This window comes from Simochromis diagramma, unplaced genomic scaffold, assembly GCF_900408965.1.
Source record: "Simochromis diagramma unplaced genomic scaffold, fSimDia1.1 OVJJ01000321.1, whole genome shotgun sequence".
Lineage (NCBI taxonomy): Eukaryota > Metazoa > Chordata > Actinopteri > Cichliformes > Cichlidae > Simochromis > Simochromis diagramma.
This window is the reverse complement of record NW_024386772.1, coordinates 11,296,035-11,311,338: the sequence shown is the minus strand read 5'-3', so window position 1 is coordinate 11,311,338 and position 15,304 is coordinate 11,296,035. Positions and strand designations below refer to the sequence as shown.

General features: G+C 40.6%; 1 long non-coding RNA gene across 1 annotated transcript; it reads left to right on the top strand.

The window, feature by feature from the left end:
* LOC120744292 lies at positions 1-12,344 on the top strand. The gene is made up of 3 exons (XR_005698334.1): positions 1-433; positions 545-659; positions 12,264-12,344. It is a non-coding gene; the product is annotated as an uncharacterized LOC120744292 (long non-coding RNA).
* Positions 12,345-15,304: the final 2,960 nt, after the last annotated feature.

Below are 15,304 nucleotides of genomic sequence, written 5' to 3'. Positions count from 1 at the left end.
AAGATGTCGCTCAGTCTTTCTTTACCGAAGCTGAATCCCAAATGCGCGTCGCTTACCGTCGCATCTTTTTAAACCCAAATCAACTGTTTTGCCATTAACTGGCATGTTACATGTAGTACAAGGCAGGGCGTTTAGAAGGTTTTTATTCTGAAAGAAACACACATGGGATATTTCCAAATTTTTTGGAACAATCCAGATTTTAGAGTGTATAAAATCGGTGTAAATAACAGAAGGCTTTCACTCGGTGACCGAGTAGATGAACTGATTCTGTCAAAAGATAGCCGAAAGAAAGAAAGCGCGTGGCATGATTCATGATTTTAGTGTTCAAAAAGTCAACACACAGATGTGTTCAAATGGAAACGACTGTCAACATCTGTCTCCAGGTCTGCTCGAGCTGAAGGTGAAGCAGGATTTTCGGGGGGCTCTCTATGAGGTGTGCTGGAATAAAATGCTGCGCATTATTGCTTCCGTTAGAGGTTAGGCTTCTTAAATTACACACGCACCTGAGTCAGGAATTTATTTTTTGACCCTTGTTTTCGGTTAGGCATTTGCTGTCTTCTGAAAAGCGACGAGGAGGATGGTCTTTGCTCTACATGTAATTGTCATGTCTTCGGCTTTTTTCAATCCCAGTTTTGCCTTCAGTTCTCACTTCGACACAGGTAAGGGTCAAACGGAAGGATTTCCTATTTCTAATAAGAATGTTTATCCGTTCACTGGAGAGCTGCTCGTTATTTATGTGCTTTTTATGATTTGGTTGAGTGATCACTGTTGGTAATATGCCATATATCATATGTACATACATTTTCTTTCTTAACCATCAGTAGCATAAATAATATACCAGTGTATGTCGTGAAAAAACACAATGATCCTAAACCCTTACAGTCTATATATAGGTGTTTTTTTTTTCACTGTCAGGCCATATCATAGCTTGGTGAAAAGAGGGTTAAAAGTTATACCTGCACTGAACCTGCATAATCCTACCTACACATACATCCCTGCAGTTGTTGTGTGCATGCATGTAGTGTATGTCTGTGCTGTGATCAGGGTGTGCGCCTGTAGGCTGACTAATACATTACAGCTATGCATGGTTCTGCTGTTTGAGGTTGCAGTTTTTGGTCCTCATTTGGATGCAGCATTTAATCGTCCCCAGCATGTCAAGTGACGGGATCTTGGCAAAGGTGAGCCCGTGTGCTGCTGCAGTGTTTTGTGACAACTGAGCAGAAAGACAAGCCCTCACACAGGATGGCAGGGCTTGAATTAGAGCAGAATAAATAACTGTGTACAAATGTAAACAGGACTAAGAGAGTCCCTGCACTGGGTGCAGTGTGCTGAGCATACAAATGACAGCACTGAGCACAGTGGCTCTCAAGTTTCAGGCTCTAGCTGTCCTCCCCACTCTGGACACTCTCAGTGATCCCTGATCCGTTTCTGTCCAATTATTCCGCCCTCTTCTATCTTCCCGTGACTCTCTCCATGTCTTATTTGGTGTCTCTAAGCTCTCTTGTCCTTAAGTCCAAGTGTAGCACAAAAAGGGGGCTTCCATTTAAAATTAGGTTATATGTGATTATATGTCTTTCTTTTTGCATTTGCAAAGTTGTAAAATATTACATGAAGAAATTTCTGCCTTCATATACTTGAAAAATAAGTGGTGGGTGCTGATCTGGCCATCCCTGGGAATGTTTAGTGCAATATGATACAAACAAACCAAAAGAGTTCTTTTAATTTGGAAAAATGATAAATAGCTCCCAATTAAATTATGTGTAAAATGCCTGCTAAAGCTCTTGTGGGCCATCTGTAATATTGTTGCATTTGCATTTTTTCCCTACTGGAGAAACACAGGTTTGTAAAACATTCCATCAGGATTATTCAGTGAAAAATATTTTCTTTCATCAGCTTGAAGCGGGAGAGCCTCTCTTACAGCTTTACATATATGAAGATTTCAGCTTATATGAGGTGGAAAGGGTGGGGTATGAGTGGGACTGTGAATGTGGCTTGTATATCACTGGAATTAAGTATGGGGTCTGGACTGTCACTCCTGTCAAAATGATCTATATTTCTCATGAGAGGAGGCCCTCACCACCGATCCGATTCCTTTCTAGTAATTGGACTGAGAATCAATGTTGCCTAGGAGATGGAGGGGGTGTGTTTTAGAAGGAACCAATCATTTCTGCAGCCACTGCTAAGGACAGAAAAATGCTAGAGACCCTTAAAGGGGAGAGACATACTCAGAGAGGAATTAGCTGTAGTCGCTGAATATGCTGTTTGCAGATTAATTAAACACACTCTCATTTTGGATCCACTAATTTGAGGGAATGGGGCAGTGAAATGAAACGACAGCCACACATATAAACTACTGGGAGGATGTAAATGTCAGATTCTCCATCATTCCACCATTTGGAGCTTTTCAAACTGACCATTTTAACAGTGTAATCAACTGTGCATGCACACACAAATTCAGCACACCCTCACTCACACAAACACTTGGTTGATTTGACATCAAAGCTAAAATTCAGGCAGCGTTTGAACTGCAGCACCCCTCAAGCCAACCTCCACAGCTGCATTTTGTCCCTATGCCCCGGGCTGTATAAGAACACGGTGTGCTCTACCTCTGCACGCTTTCACGCAAACAGTGACACATGTTCAAAAACACACATCCAGACATGAAAACAACCATGAGGCCAAGTCAACTGTCACATTGGCTGGCATTATATAAGCCATCAGCCAAGACAGACACACCGTAGCAGGTTTGAATTCATCAGCCTTCACATGACTGGATTGGGGTTCGGTCTGAGTGCAGCCAGGGGTAAAGTAGCACCCGGCTGCGCTCAGTAGAGTGTAGCATTCTGCACCAACAACTGCAGCCAACACCTGGTCTACTATTGCTTCAGCACCAAGGAGAGCGCTCCCATCAGGAGCGGTAGCAGATGTACGTGCGCGCTAACGTTTAGACCTGGCTGCATCCTTGATACAGACTAAATCTGCAGCGCATCACTGTCACTGCAAACAGACAATGGATTGATATGGAAGGAAGCACTGATACACCAACAAGCTGACAATGCAGCACTGTGGGAGGCTGTCTTTCAGCACTCACCTCTAATGCCTGGAGGTGGCAGTGGCATCGAGTGTACATGTTATAAATAGTGTCTTGGTGTACACATGTTCCATGCATGTTTCACATTGAGGAAAGCTTTCACGTGACCCCGCATACACATGGACACACTGCTGCAGGCTGTAACCAAGGCGTCGGTGATGCTGAAGGGAAGAGATTTTAAAAATGGTTTCTGTGCTTGCTCTCGAAGCTCCTCCCACTGACTGGGTCAGTATAAGCCAGTCACCGCGGACTGTTTGATTATTCATCTCTTCATGTGTAACACCAAGCACTTTGGTTGCATAAGTCTTCCTCTGGGGGAACTAGAATAAGAATGAAGTGGATTTCAGCGCTGAAGGGAAACCATCTATGTCTCCTCTGTGTGCTCTCTGTGTGATGATGTGGTGCGCCACAGTTGTTTAAAGCTCTGTGTGTAGTTGTTTAGGGAGGAAATACAGTGTTAAATTTTTCTGTGCACTGTAAATGTCAGATTGCACTGGTGGCAATTTAGTAACATCTCACATAATAAATGAATAGCGCTAGTTCAAAAACAAGGTTGATGTGTAGTCAGTTTTTAGAATTGTGTTATTATAAGATGATGACTAAACAGCTGCTGCTGGAATTTGGGTGGAAAGTGTGCTCATTGTGTGCTAGTGTGTTCACTGCATTTGGGTCAGAATAGGCACATGTTTAACAGAAGCAGACAAACACGGATGTGCACGAGAACCAGCTTAACTCACATTAAATTGTTTTGTACGGGAATATTTGCATTTCAGCTTTTACATTTGCACACAGTCAAAAACTATTGGGCATTCACTGCTGTGGTATGCATCACAAGACTCTGGCTGACTCTGTCATATAAAGTGCATATGGTTTGCACATGCATTAAATTTGTGTTTATCAGCCTGAGGCCTAAGTATACAAGTGTGGTGTCATGTGAGTGCGGAGTTGCGCTCTGTCAGGTCTGCATGCAGACAGCGCTGTCACTGATGACAATTTATACAATTCAGTAGCTGTAAAAGTTGTTTGACTCTAATCCTGCCATTTTTTTTACTAGAGTTTAGGAAAAACTGCATTGTATTCTCTGTATTGATAAAGACAAATGTAATTTAAATAGTATTGTTACTTGGTGTAGAGGAATAATCCTCTTCGGTTTGTTTGACAGCTTTTGCATAGAGGACATACAATAATTTTTCTTTCTGATGCGTCTTCTTTTGTGTGTAAAGCAATAGTGATGTTAGTTTAATGTTTCTAAAAGGCATTGACTCCTGTTTACATCAATTCTTCATTTCAGTACTTATAGCCTAGAGAGCAGTGAAATAGAAATGGTCAGATCATATCCACAATTGAACTAGATGATTACACCTATATATTTATCAATGCTAAGCCAATAGGAAAACATAACCTGGCCACTTAGTTGAGTCCAGAGCTGTTAGAGCTTAAATGAAATATGAGCTGTGTAGAAATTAAGTATCTTTTATATTCTCTTTCTCTGGCTAACAGGAAGAACTATTACAGTTTGTATCACTAAGCACAAAAACAGGCTTGTATACATACATGTCATAGAGGGGTTCGTGTGGTTACTTCATGATACTCTCTGTCCATTTACCTCAATAAAATCTCCGTACTTGAATATATGGCTGAGTGGAAACACATGCATCACACAATCCTCTGTTTCCCACTCTAGTGGACTCGAGAGGATAAACATATTTTCATCCCATTCATTCACGCAGCTCTCTGTTTGCCAGTTAATGATAAACTGTGAACAGCTTTTGTTCTATTTGTGAAGAACATCAGCTTTGATTCTATCGTGCTGCATAATAATTACCCCAAATTAGCAGTTTTCCTTCAAAATCTCAGCCATCAGCACACATTATAAAGTGCAGGGTAAAGGCCAGCAGAGGCTGCTAGTCCCCTCTGCAATGGTCTGTACATAAATCATAATTATGGCTCAAATAAATGAATTATTAATGTTAAATGTTGCAGCTAACACTTTTTCATTCAGTGCTCTGGTCTTGTAATTAGTCTGTCTTAAAAGATCTATCCATTATGAGCAGAGGTGATATTCAAACCCTTTTTTACAGTAGTGTGCCCTTGCCTGGACTGTAGGCGGATGGACATGGCAGGCCTATAATGCAGATCCATAGTGGTCCTCCTGGGCTCTCACTCCCAGTTAATGACAGTTATCATGGCTCTCTGCAGGCCAGCTCATCCCTCTGCTATCTGCAGTCATGCACAGACAGTGTAACTACAGAACAGCAAAGAGGATGTAAGATGGTGGAGGATACCATATCCTGCCATTAATCATGTCATTCTGCTCCCTCTGCTCGCAACCCTTCCTTAGTCTGACATCTGTGCACATGTGTATTTGTTGCTTTCTCCTCTGTATGTTCCTGTGTTCATCCCTGTGTCATTACAGTCTTGCGATCCTCTAACTTTCTGATTTAACTTTTCTTGTTTCTTCAGAGCATTTTTATCTCTCTCAACTTGTCATTTGGTTTTCCCTTGAGAAGTCAGTCTGTGTCAAACTGCTACATCCCACTAGATGAAAAAGCAGGAACTAAGTCCAGCAACTTTTCATCCCCACATAAGAAGTCTCAAGTTGGTCCTCACATTAAATCTTGACATTAACTTGAAGAAAAGCAGCACAGAATGATCATATATTCACAAAGGCAGCTCTCTGTTAATCACCTGAAACTGGAATTTTTCAGCTATTGCAATTAAAATGTTTTGATTGGTGATTTGCCTGTCACTGCTTGCAAATGCAGATGCCTCGTGTGCGGTTTTCCTTCTCTCCGCTATGTGATTTATGTGTGAAAGCGAATGGTATTATTGGATGCCACTTGGTACCGCCCAGGCAGGGCAGATGGAGATGCTTGTTTGGCCCTCCAGCATTGTCCTAAATGTAAATTTGGACTGTTTTCTGCTCTCCTGTCCTGTGTGTGTCTCTTTCACAGATTTTCAGCGTTTCCTCTCCGTAGAATTGAGCGACAGTAGAAGTGCATTAAGGGTGTGAAACTGGAAGAAACTAGTCTACTCTTGCACAAGTGGTGACACTTACTGCCACAGTCTAGGACTTGCTGCATTATTTTCAAAGCATACTAATATCAACTTAGTCGTTCGTACCTTTTAGAAATGTTCCTCTGTAAAATATTTCATTGTCTTCCAAGATCATTTAAATGTTCTCTTTAATATCAAACGAAGTTGCAAATATTATTTCTTAATATAAGCTTCTGTATAGAAGGAATGGCTGTAACATGCTGTGCTTAAGGCCTTCCTAACACTCACAAAACGCAGTGCTTGGCCACTGACCACACACAGACTTAACACACTATTTATTTAAATTAAAACATGCCCGATCTATTGAATACTAATTGCAGCTGAAACTGTATCTCACCCCGCTCTTTCTGGAGACAGTTTGATTGCAGTGGTGTGTAGTCTGGCACGCTGCCCACCCTGCAGGCCCCTTGGTAAAATAAATAAATAAATAAATAAATAAAAGTGAGAGCTACCAGAGAGACCAGCGAGAGACTGAAGCAAAGCGCTAAACAGAGGTGCACAGCGAGGAGACACGGCATCTCGCAGAGGGCGAAGCCCGCAATATTGTTTGTGTGTTAGTGCTCCTCCTCATGGACCTCATTAGTCCAATGTTATTTTATGGCGCTTAGTGCGCCACCTTTACTGGATTTTCTGCGTGGGTGCAAGTTCTTATGTCTGCATGCGAATATGAACACATGGCTCAGCTCTGGCCTTCATATGAGTGTGGGAGGGAGATCTTAATATTCTCACTCTGTCCTGAATAAAATACCTCGTTTGTCCCCTGTGTGTCCCGTTTCTGTCGATTTGGAACAGATTTTTTTTTTAATGCATGATGAACATGAGCACCGTGTAGTTACCCAGAGTTGCATTTAGGCAGCAGTAGATGTTTTTTAGCTGGTGAAGTGGGCCGTATGAGCTGCACAGCAACACAAGGCTCTACCTTATTGGTTTATTTATGATATACTGTTAAAAGCTCAGTGGTTGTGCTTAACACATCGTATCCTCATCCTTTGTATACATGCATGAACACACACACAGCCACATGTACATATGCTGAGCTTAGCTTTTCTCTTTACTTCGTACTGTGGGCCTTGAGCTTTCTACATGTCTATTTTTCTTGCTCATTCTTTATTACTTGGTATCATTGCCCGCGGTATTTCATGGAGCACGGTCAGACAGTAAGATGGTTCATCTTGCTTTCATTACTATTGGTAGACCTTATTCCTGCACTGACACTTTGAGCAGTCAACTGTTTCTGATATAGCCAGTCTGCTGTTTGTATTTCATGGCCATTATGTAGTTTTAAACCTGCATTGTCAGCTCTATGATGGTGAAGGACTCAGCAGATTTTCTTTAGCCACTGCGATGTGACATGTGCACATCAATCCTAAACCTAATATTAGATTGTTTGACCATCATCTCACAGAACAAGCCAGAAGAAACACTGAAGGTTTCCCACTATTGGGAAGTGCAAAGCAATGCAGATGGCCTCATTCATTCTGTCTTGTTATGCCACTACGTTGTTTTTCTCTTTATCCCCCCCTTTATCCTACTGCATCCTTGCCATCATCAGTCTGAATTGTGGGGGTGGCATGGTGGCTCCATCACTCCCCCTCCTGTGTTTCAGGACATTTCTCATCTCTCTTCAGTCCTAAAGACAGCTTTTTAATAAAGTGGGTATGAGCATGGATTTAAGTGCTTTATTTTCATTTCGCTGTGCAGCTGGCGAAGTAATGTGTGCTTTTCTAATATTTATGAAGAACCACGAGTTGTCGCTCAGTTCGCGATTCCTCCAAGAGGAAGTGAGACGGCTTTTCAAATGTTGCACTTTCATATTTATATTTATACCTTGGATTTTCTTCTGGGTGACCATATTTGACTTTCTGGTAAAGAAGGAAGGCTTAATAAAGAATGATCCAAATGCCTTAATTTTGGCTAAATATTGAAAAGTATCCTAGAATATGACTGTTAGATTCCCAACTGGGAAGAGGGAAGCTAAAAAGGGAGCAGATATGGATTCTGCAGTCCCCTATTTACTGACCCATTTTGAAACTCTTCTTTGGCAGAGTCCTGGTGGTGAAGGGATATGCAAAGAAGTACAGACACCACTTGCATTTGGGGATTCCCCAAACTCTGTGTGTGTCCTAAAATCTCCACCTTGCCAATCATGCACTTATACATACTTGTAAGTTAGCAACTAGGTACTTGCACTCCTTGTTCAAAGTAAAGGTGGTTTGACATTGTGAAAAAACTTACCTCTACTGTCAGTATTTGGAATTTTCCTTTAATTGATTCCCAAAGCTTATAGAAAGGGTAGTAGTTTTTATTTATATTTATTTGTTGTTTTATTTATTTGTTTTTTACTAAAATGTTACAGAAACTTGATCCTACAGTTAGTTGGTCGATTGTTTGCCCTGAACCCAGACCAGAGTTTCAGGCATACAGCAGAATTTCTTGAAAACAAACAAATAAACAAACAACAATATTTATTTGAGGAATTGCTGTGTAAAAACCTCCAGTAGTACATAGCTCACCATCCAGCAAACCTTGGACTTCCTGGATATTTCATGGTCTCTCTAGTACTGTCTCGCTAGTTTTATGTACATAGACTGTACATAAAAGATGGATGTAGCCTCTAGCTCTGGTTGCAAAAATAAATCTAGTATTGTGAGTTAGTATCTCATGAGTCCAATGGCTTGACCACTAGTTCCAAGTCTTATTTAAAACAACATAATATTCATTTTTTCCAAATTTTACTAGAGTAATTTTAGAGCATAACTGCTCATAAGTAGGGCACACTGTAGAGCCAGGTTGACATGTTGCTACATACTGTACAGAACCATGCAGTGCCTTTCATTTGGCATTCGGATTGCAGAACCCACATTTCCAAACTCAAGGCTTCAAAAGAGGAGCCTGCATAAAAGAGTTTAGGATTTGTATGTCCATAGAAATGCTGATCTTCATTCTGATTGCCTTGTGCAGCATCATTGGTGAATACTAGATACTGCATCCCAGTATCTAGTAAGGAGAGAACTGTTGGAATTCAGTATACATGCGAACCTTATTTTTGCAAACAGAAGTCCCAGTTGCAACTGTGAAAGAAAAAAGAAATCTCCTGTCTCAAAGCTGTGTATGAAGCTGGCATTTAGCTTCTCTGAAACTGCAAAATTAGTTAGTTAGTAACAGTTGTCAGTGACATCAGCTCTAGTGAACTATATATATATATATATATATATATATATTTGTGGGACTGTGCTGTGGGGACTGTAACCAACTGTTTATTGGTAGCAAGCAGAAACAGGACCAGTTGATCAGCTCCTGGGCTTGTACACGATGACAGGCAACTAATAGTCTCCTTTAGAAGTGACAACATGTGTATGTCTGTTTTATGTTGTGTCCTTCAGTGGGCTCTGAGTCACCGTGCCCTCTGATTCAGCATGTATCATTGCTGTTTCTGGCACCATCTGCACAGCATGGTTCCTCCCCACTCCCTCCTCCTTCCCCACATTCATCCATCAATCCAGCCCTGCCGGCACCTAAATTGTGCAGCAGTAACTTAAACGCAAAATGCTAACTCTTATTCTTTTTAATATCACTTGACATTTTCATGTTGCTTTTAGAATATTTTATTGCATTTTTTCTTGCATTCTAATGCACCCAACATTTTATTCCTATTTGATATAATGGGTTGTGTTTGTTGTTTTGTAATGAGGAGACAGCAGGAAATTCTGTGCAAAAGGATTGAGTAATGAATCAGTGCATGTACATATGTTTTAGTATACAGTGTAATCCTTTGGAGTAACTGTTGAGCAGATACAAATTCTGCCATAAATGTGAGAATAACACAGGTGAAATGTTTAATATTGTGTTACAGAGGGAAAGATTGCATATTCCTTTACTTTTATGGTTTGCTTCTTGATACTTAAAACATTAGAAGGCTTGAAAAGATGGCATTTTAAGGATCATCCCCTATTTCCCTATCAGCCCCCTCACAGGCTGTGTGTTGTGGTATGTGGTGGATCTAGAAAGGGCGCTGCTTTGTTTAGTTTCATAATCACCTTCTTTTCCACTTCACAAGCTCTCACATAGTGAGACACACAGACACACACACCCTCTCTCAGCGGGCAAGGCATCAGCAAAAAGGAAGGGGGCATGAGGTTTACCGCACTGTAAAGCCAATCAACTAATAGTGTTGGCCATCAGGACGTTACCATGGTGATGTGTTGGCGGGTCAGTGCCCACACATATACGCTCATGCACTGCAATTCTCAAAGCAGGCTTCACATAGGAACCCTGCCTGTTTGCACTGTCCACTTCCATGTATATGTAAATGGAGGGTATACAGGGCTTTGTGGCCATGACCTCAGGGTTAAGCTTTGGTTGGAGTAGTTCTGTTTGGGTTGCAAAAGCTGTCAGGGCCGGAGAGGATGCTCCCTGCAGCCGAATGGGTCTGGACTGCTGGGTCTTAGTCATGGAGCTGTTAAAAACCCAGGTACAAGAATCACAGACCACAGCAATCCCAGTCAGCACTGGAGTATGCTTTTGTGTGTTAACATCACAGTTGTAAAGTAATAAAGGAAAATGGATGGAATACAGTTAAATACAGTTCTGCTCCTTTTCTTGAACCAGCTGGTGAATTCATCATTTACATATAAAGAAAAGCTACAGGGTTACTGTAAATAAACTACTGTAGATAAAACTATAAAGCCATTTAAAGCAATGCATTATCAGTGACTACAACATCTAATCCTTTTACTGAATATATAATATCTCTCTATATATATAATCTAACTATAATCCTTAATTTAGGTTGTGTGCTTATATAATTTATATTTTTATGATAAGTTAAGTTTTTTCAGCCTGAATAGGAAATTCACTATTTGAAAACGTTATTCTGAGTCACATCATAATGATGTCACCACGGTCAGTTTAATAAAACTTTCTAATGCAGAGACATTAGAAAGACAGAGTCTGAAAGACATTTATTCATCTATTGCAAGGAATAAAAATCTTATCATTACAGCGTCTGTAAACCTGAAGGTTATCACCAAAATCTGAGAATTGCTCTTTAATACAGAAAATCTCTAGTTAAGAAAATGCAAGCAAGGTTGCTCTTTAAGAAATTGGAAATTATAATTATTATGGACAGAGGAAATAACATATATGTACAACACAGTATAATATTGGCATGTTTTGTCCTCTGATCAGTAGTTTGAACTGAAGGTGTATAAAGTTTTGTTGCTGTGTGTCTGTGTAGATGTCATGAAGAAAGATTTTTAAAAAAGAAGAAGAAAGTAAAAAATTATTGAATAAATGTCTTGAGCTATGTGGAAAGAATACTGCTAATTCATGCCTGCATGTTTGCATCTGTTCCAAGCCTTCTTTCACAGACTCTCTGTCTCTCTTCCTCTGTCTCTCCTTCTTCCTTTGTCTCTTCCATCTGTGCTGGCAGCAGGTTTAACGCTGTAAATCAGCTTATGTAGATGCGCCAAACTCTGACATCTGGCCCCTCTGGCCTTTTCTAAGTTACTACAGGCTGAAAGACAAACTAACACATGTGTGCTGCATATATGCATACAGGAACAACACAACAGATTGTGGCCACATACAAACCAAAAGAAAACATTTTGCCGTTGTTTAATGGAAATCAATTACTTACAACTAATTAATTTTTAGTTGTACTTTAGTTCCAAACACTCCTTTGAGAGCAGTTTGGGCGGTATTGAAGAAGTCGCAAGGTGCATTAAAAGTACACAGTCCAGCATTTTCATCATCGTTTTTTACACTGAAATAGAATGAGCCATTACTCTACTCTGCTGCCGCTTTATTCATTTATTTAGCAGTAATTGTTTTTGGTGGGCAGTTTAAAACTTTCAGCTTCTATGACTCAGAGTACATCGTAACCACTGTAATTAATCTACGGCAGCCTGCTTCTACACAGTCTAATGGAGAATGAATATGAAACTGAAGAAGAAATGCTAATGAGGAGTCATGCTTCTTTCATCAGGCTTGCCCATAAACAGTCACAAATCACCTCTATCTGCACTTTGGTTTTAATTTCCTGTATGACTACAGTTTACCCATCTGATCTCTGGTTCCATGCTTTTAACACTCGCTTTATCTTCTGATGTTGCAGATGGGGCTCCACTGAGCGAGCTGTCTTGGCCTTCATCTCTGGCAGTGGTAGCTGTCTCCTTTTTCTGGCCTCTTCACCTTCGTCTTCCTCATGCTGGCTTGCCTCTGCTGCAAGAAGGGAGACATGTGGCTTCAAGGTGAGCTCCCTGCTGCCCCCAACTGGACGTAGTGAGAGTAACACAAACTCTATGGAGTCAGTAGATGTCCAGGGAATATGATGATCTGCGAGTTAGCCGAGTAACAAAAAAAAAGAAAGAAAGTGGGGGAAAAAAAGGAAACTTGCTTTTATATCTGCTGAAGTTTGTTAGATTTTATGCATTTAAAATAACACACTGCTAGTGTCCACACACATGGACACACATGGAATCCATTCTAAAGGAAGGGAAACATGAAGAAAAATGCTTAGATAAGCCAAATGACAAAAGAACTAGGCTCAAAATCTGTGGTTGATGGACTAATGAATCCAAATTTGAAATTTTGGTTCACATCACTGTCAGTATATATGAAGAGGGTCAGGAGAAAGGTACAACACTGATTGTGTACAGCCATCAGTAAAACTTGGTGGAGACCCTTCAGCCAGGGGTTTGCGGGATCTTGTCAAAATTGATGCAATTCCGAACACAAAGATTTTGATCCAGCATGCAATGCTGTCTAGAAAGCATTCGATGACAGCAGCTTTGTTTTTCAGCATGTCAGTTACGTACTACCCATGCAGTAAAAGCATAACGGGGTAGAAAAACAGCCAGTGGAACCGCTACCCATCAGGGAACACAAGGCAGCCAGTGCCTAAAGGATAGCTTTGATGTCCTTTAAGAAGCCTGTATTCTCTGCATTATTGTAGGGTTTTTGCCTTACAATGTAAAGCCCCTTGAGGCAACTGTTGTGATATGGTGCTATATAATACCACTGAATTGAACTGAATTTTCCTGAAAAAAACTGTGATGACGAATAAAAATGGTCCTACAATTATTGACTTCCAAGCTTGTTAGAATTTATACAAACTGTGTTTTTGCCTTCAATCTATGTTGGCATGTATGTAAACAAATTATTGTTCCTGTTTCCCTTTTTCTCAAAAAAAAAGGTTCTGCCACTGATTTAATTAATTGAAGTGAATGTCTCTCTCTTTCTGCATCAGTAAAGCACACCTTAAGTGTTTTAGGCTTGCTAATGACTAGTGTCGGGATTGGATGAAAGTGGAAGACTTACCCAATTCCACACTGGCACACAGTGTCTGTGTGTTGCCTTTGGCTTGCCAGCATGACTCAGTCATGCTGTGTCAAACATCAGCGCTGAACTGAGCAGCTGATGAGGGCTAACGGGACTGACACAGGCAGGGGCATATGGAAAGAAGGAGAGGAGGGAGGAGTAACCTCTCGAGTTCGCTGCCGTGCCTGCTTCTTGCCATTACTAGTTTCTTATGAGCATGCTGTTTGTTTTATGGAAGAAGTGTTGCAATATGTTTTCATTTTGTCTATGTATATTGTCTGTAACTGTTTTAGCTAAAGACAACTGTTGTCCAGCGCTGACTGGACAACAGTGTCTTTATTTGTAATTACTTGAGCAAATTCAATTACAGTATTCAAATGGGAGGATGAAACCTGTGTTTGACATTGCTGTTGTTGATTAGATAGCTGTAGAAAGCAGAGGACAGTGCAGGAGTGGGGATTAGAGCAAGCTGCTTGTTCCTTGTGTATGTACTATATGTGATGAGAATCAATGGGAACTGCCTCTAGTAGGTACATGCTGCAGGGACAACAGTGTCACTAATGAGCACTGCATAGAGAGGTACCTTTAACAACTGCAGAATTTTCCTATTAGTGGAAGTGTGTTTATGTGTGTGTTTGTGTGTGTGGCAGTCTGTCTCTCCCATGCCAGATCGCCTCAGCCTCATTATGTGAAAACATAGTTTAATAACCAGCAGGAACAGCGGAAGCCTCAGTCTGTGTCTACTTTTCACTGGCCCTAATGACACAAAGATGGCTTAAGTTGCTAAAACACCATCATACAATAGTTGATTTGAAGCAAAGCTTCGTCTTTCAGCCGGGTTGATAAACCAGTATAGAACTATTGATTCCTGCAGGGATATTGTCTTCCAGCACCATGTCATCAGAGTTCAGGATGGAAATAGGGCTACTAAACAGCCGTCCTAACGAGTCAGTGTCTTGCACAAGGACATGACAGACACTGCATATGAAGACAAGCCAAGTTCTTGTTAAGGGAGATATATTTCGATTTTAGAGCGCAGATGTTTTCAAATATTTATCTCTGTTTCTTAGGTTAACACCAGGTATCACATCATGATTAAGCGGTCCCCCTGTCTGTCCCTCTCAACAACTCGCTTGTAAGGTGTGCAGTGTTGTGGGACTGCAGAGCTGCACTGTTGCACCGTCCAAAAAGCTTCATTATTCCTCTTCATCGCAGTTCTTACTGGTGCGTGTAGTGCGAGGCTGTATTAAGTGCTTTCTAAACTGAAGGCTCTCAGGGGAGCTGTGCAATGCTCACTCACAGCCAGGTGCTCGCTTTCACACTTCACTCTGAGGAGAGTGGCAGATGGTTCTGCTCAATGAGAAAGACACACACATTCCTATGTACATATTAGTGTTTTATAACACATGTTGAATAACACACCACACACACACAGCCATTCAAATATTCAACCTGCAGCTTAATATCATCCTTTCTAATTTCTTCCAGCTCTCTCTTTACTGTTTCTTTACATCAGTGGTTATTAACCTTTCAGAGGTTGCTGTTAGGCTGAAACTGCTGGAGAAAAAGCTCTGAACAATAAATTAATGGAACACACGTGAGACTCTTGCTTTATTCAGTTATTTTTACATATCCTGATGAAACCAATTTTTCCTATTATATATAGATTACAGTTTTTCTACTTTACTGTTTATTTACTGTAGTTGTTTGGTTGTTTTTTTCATTCAGTATTTTTAGCAATTGTATCAATAATGGTGGTCCTTGTTTGTAAATTACCAAACAATAAATTCTACCTATTGGGTGAATGAACACAGTGCATATTTTGAAACTATATGC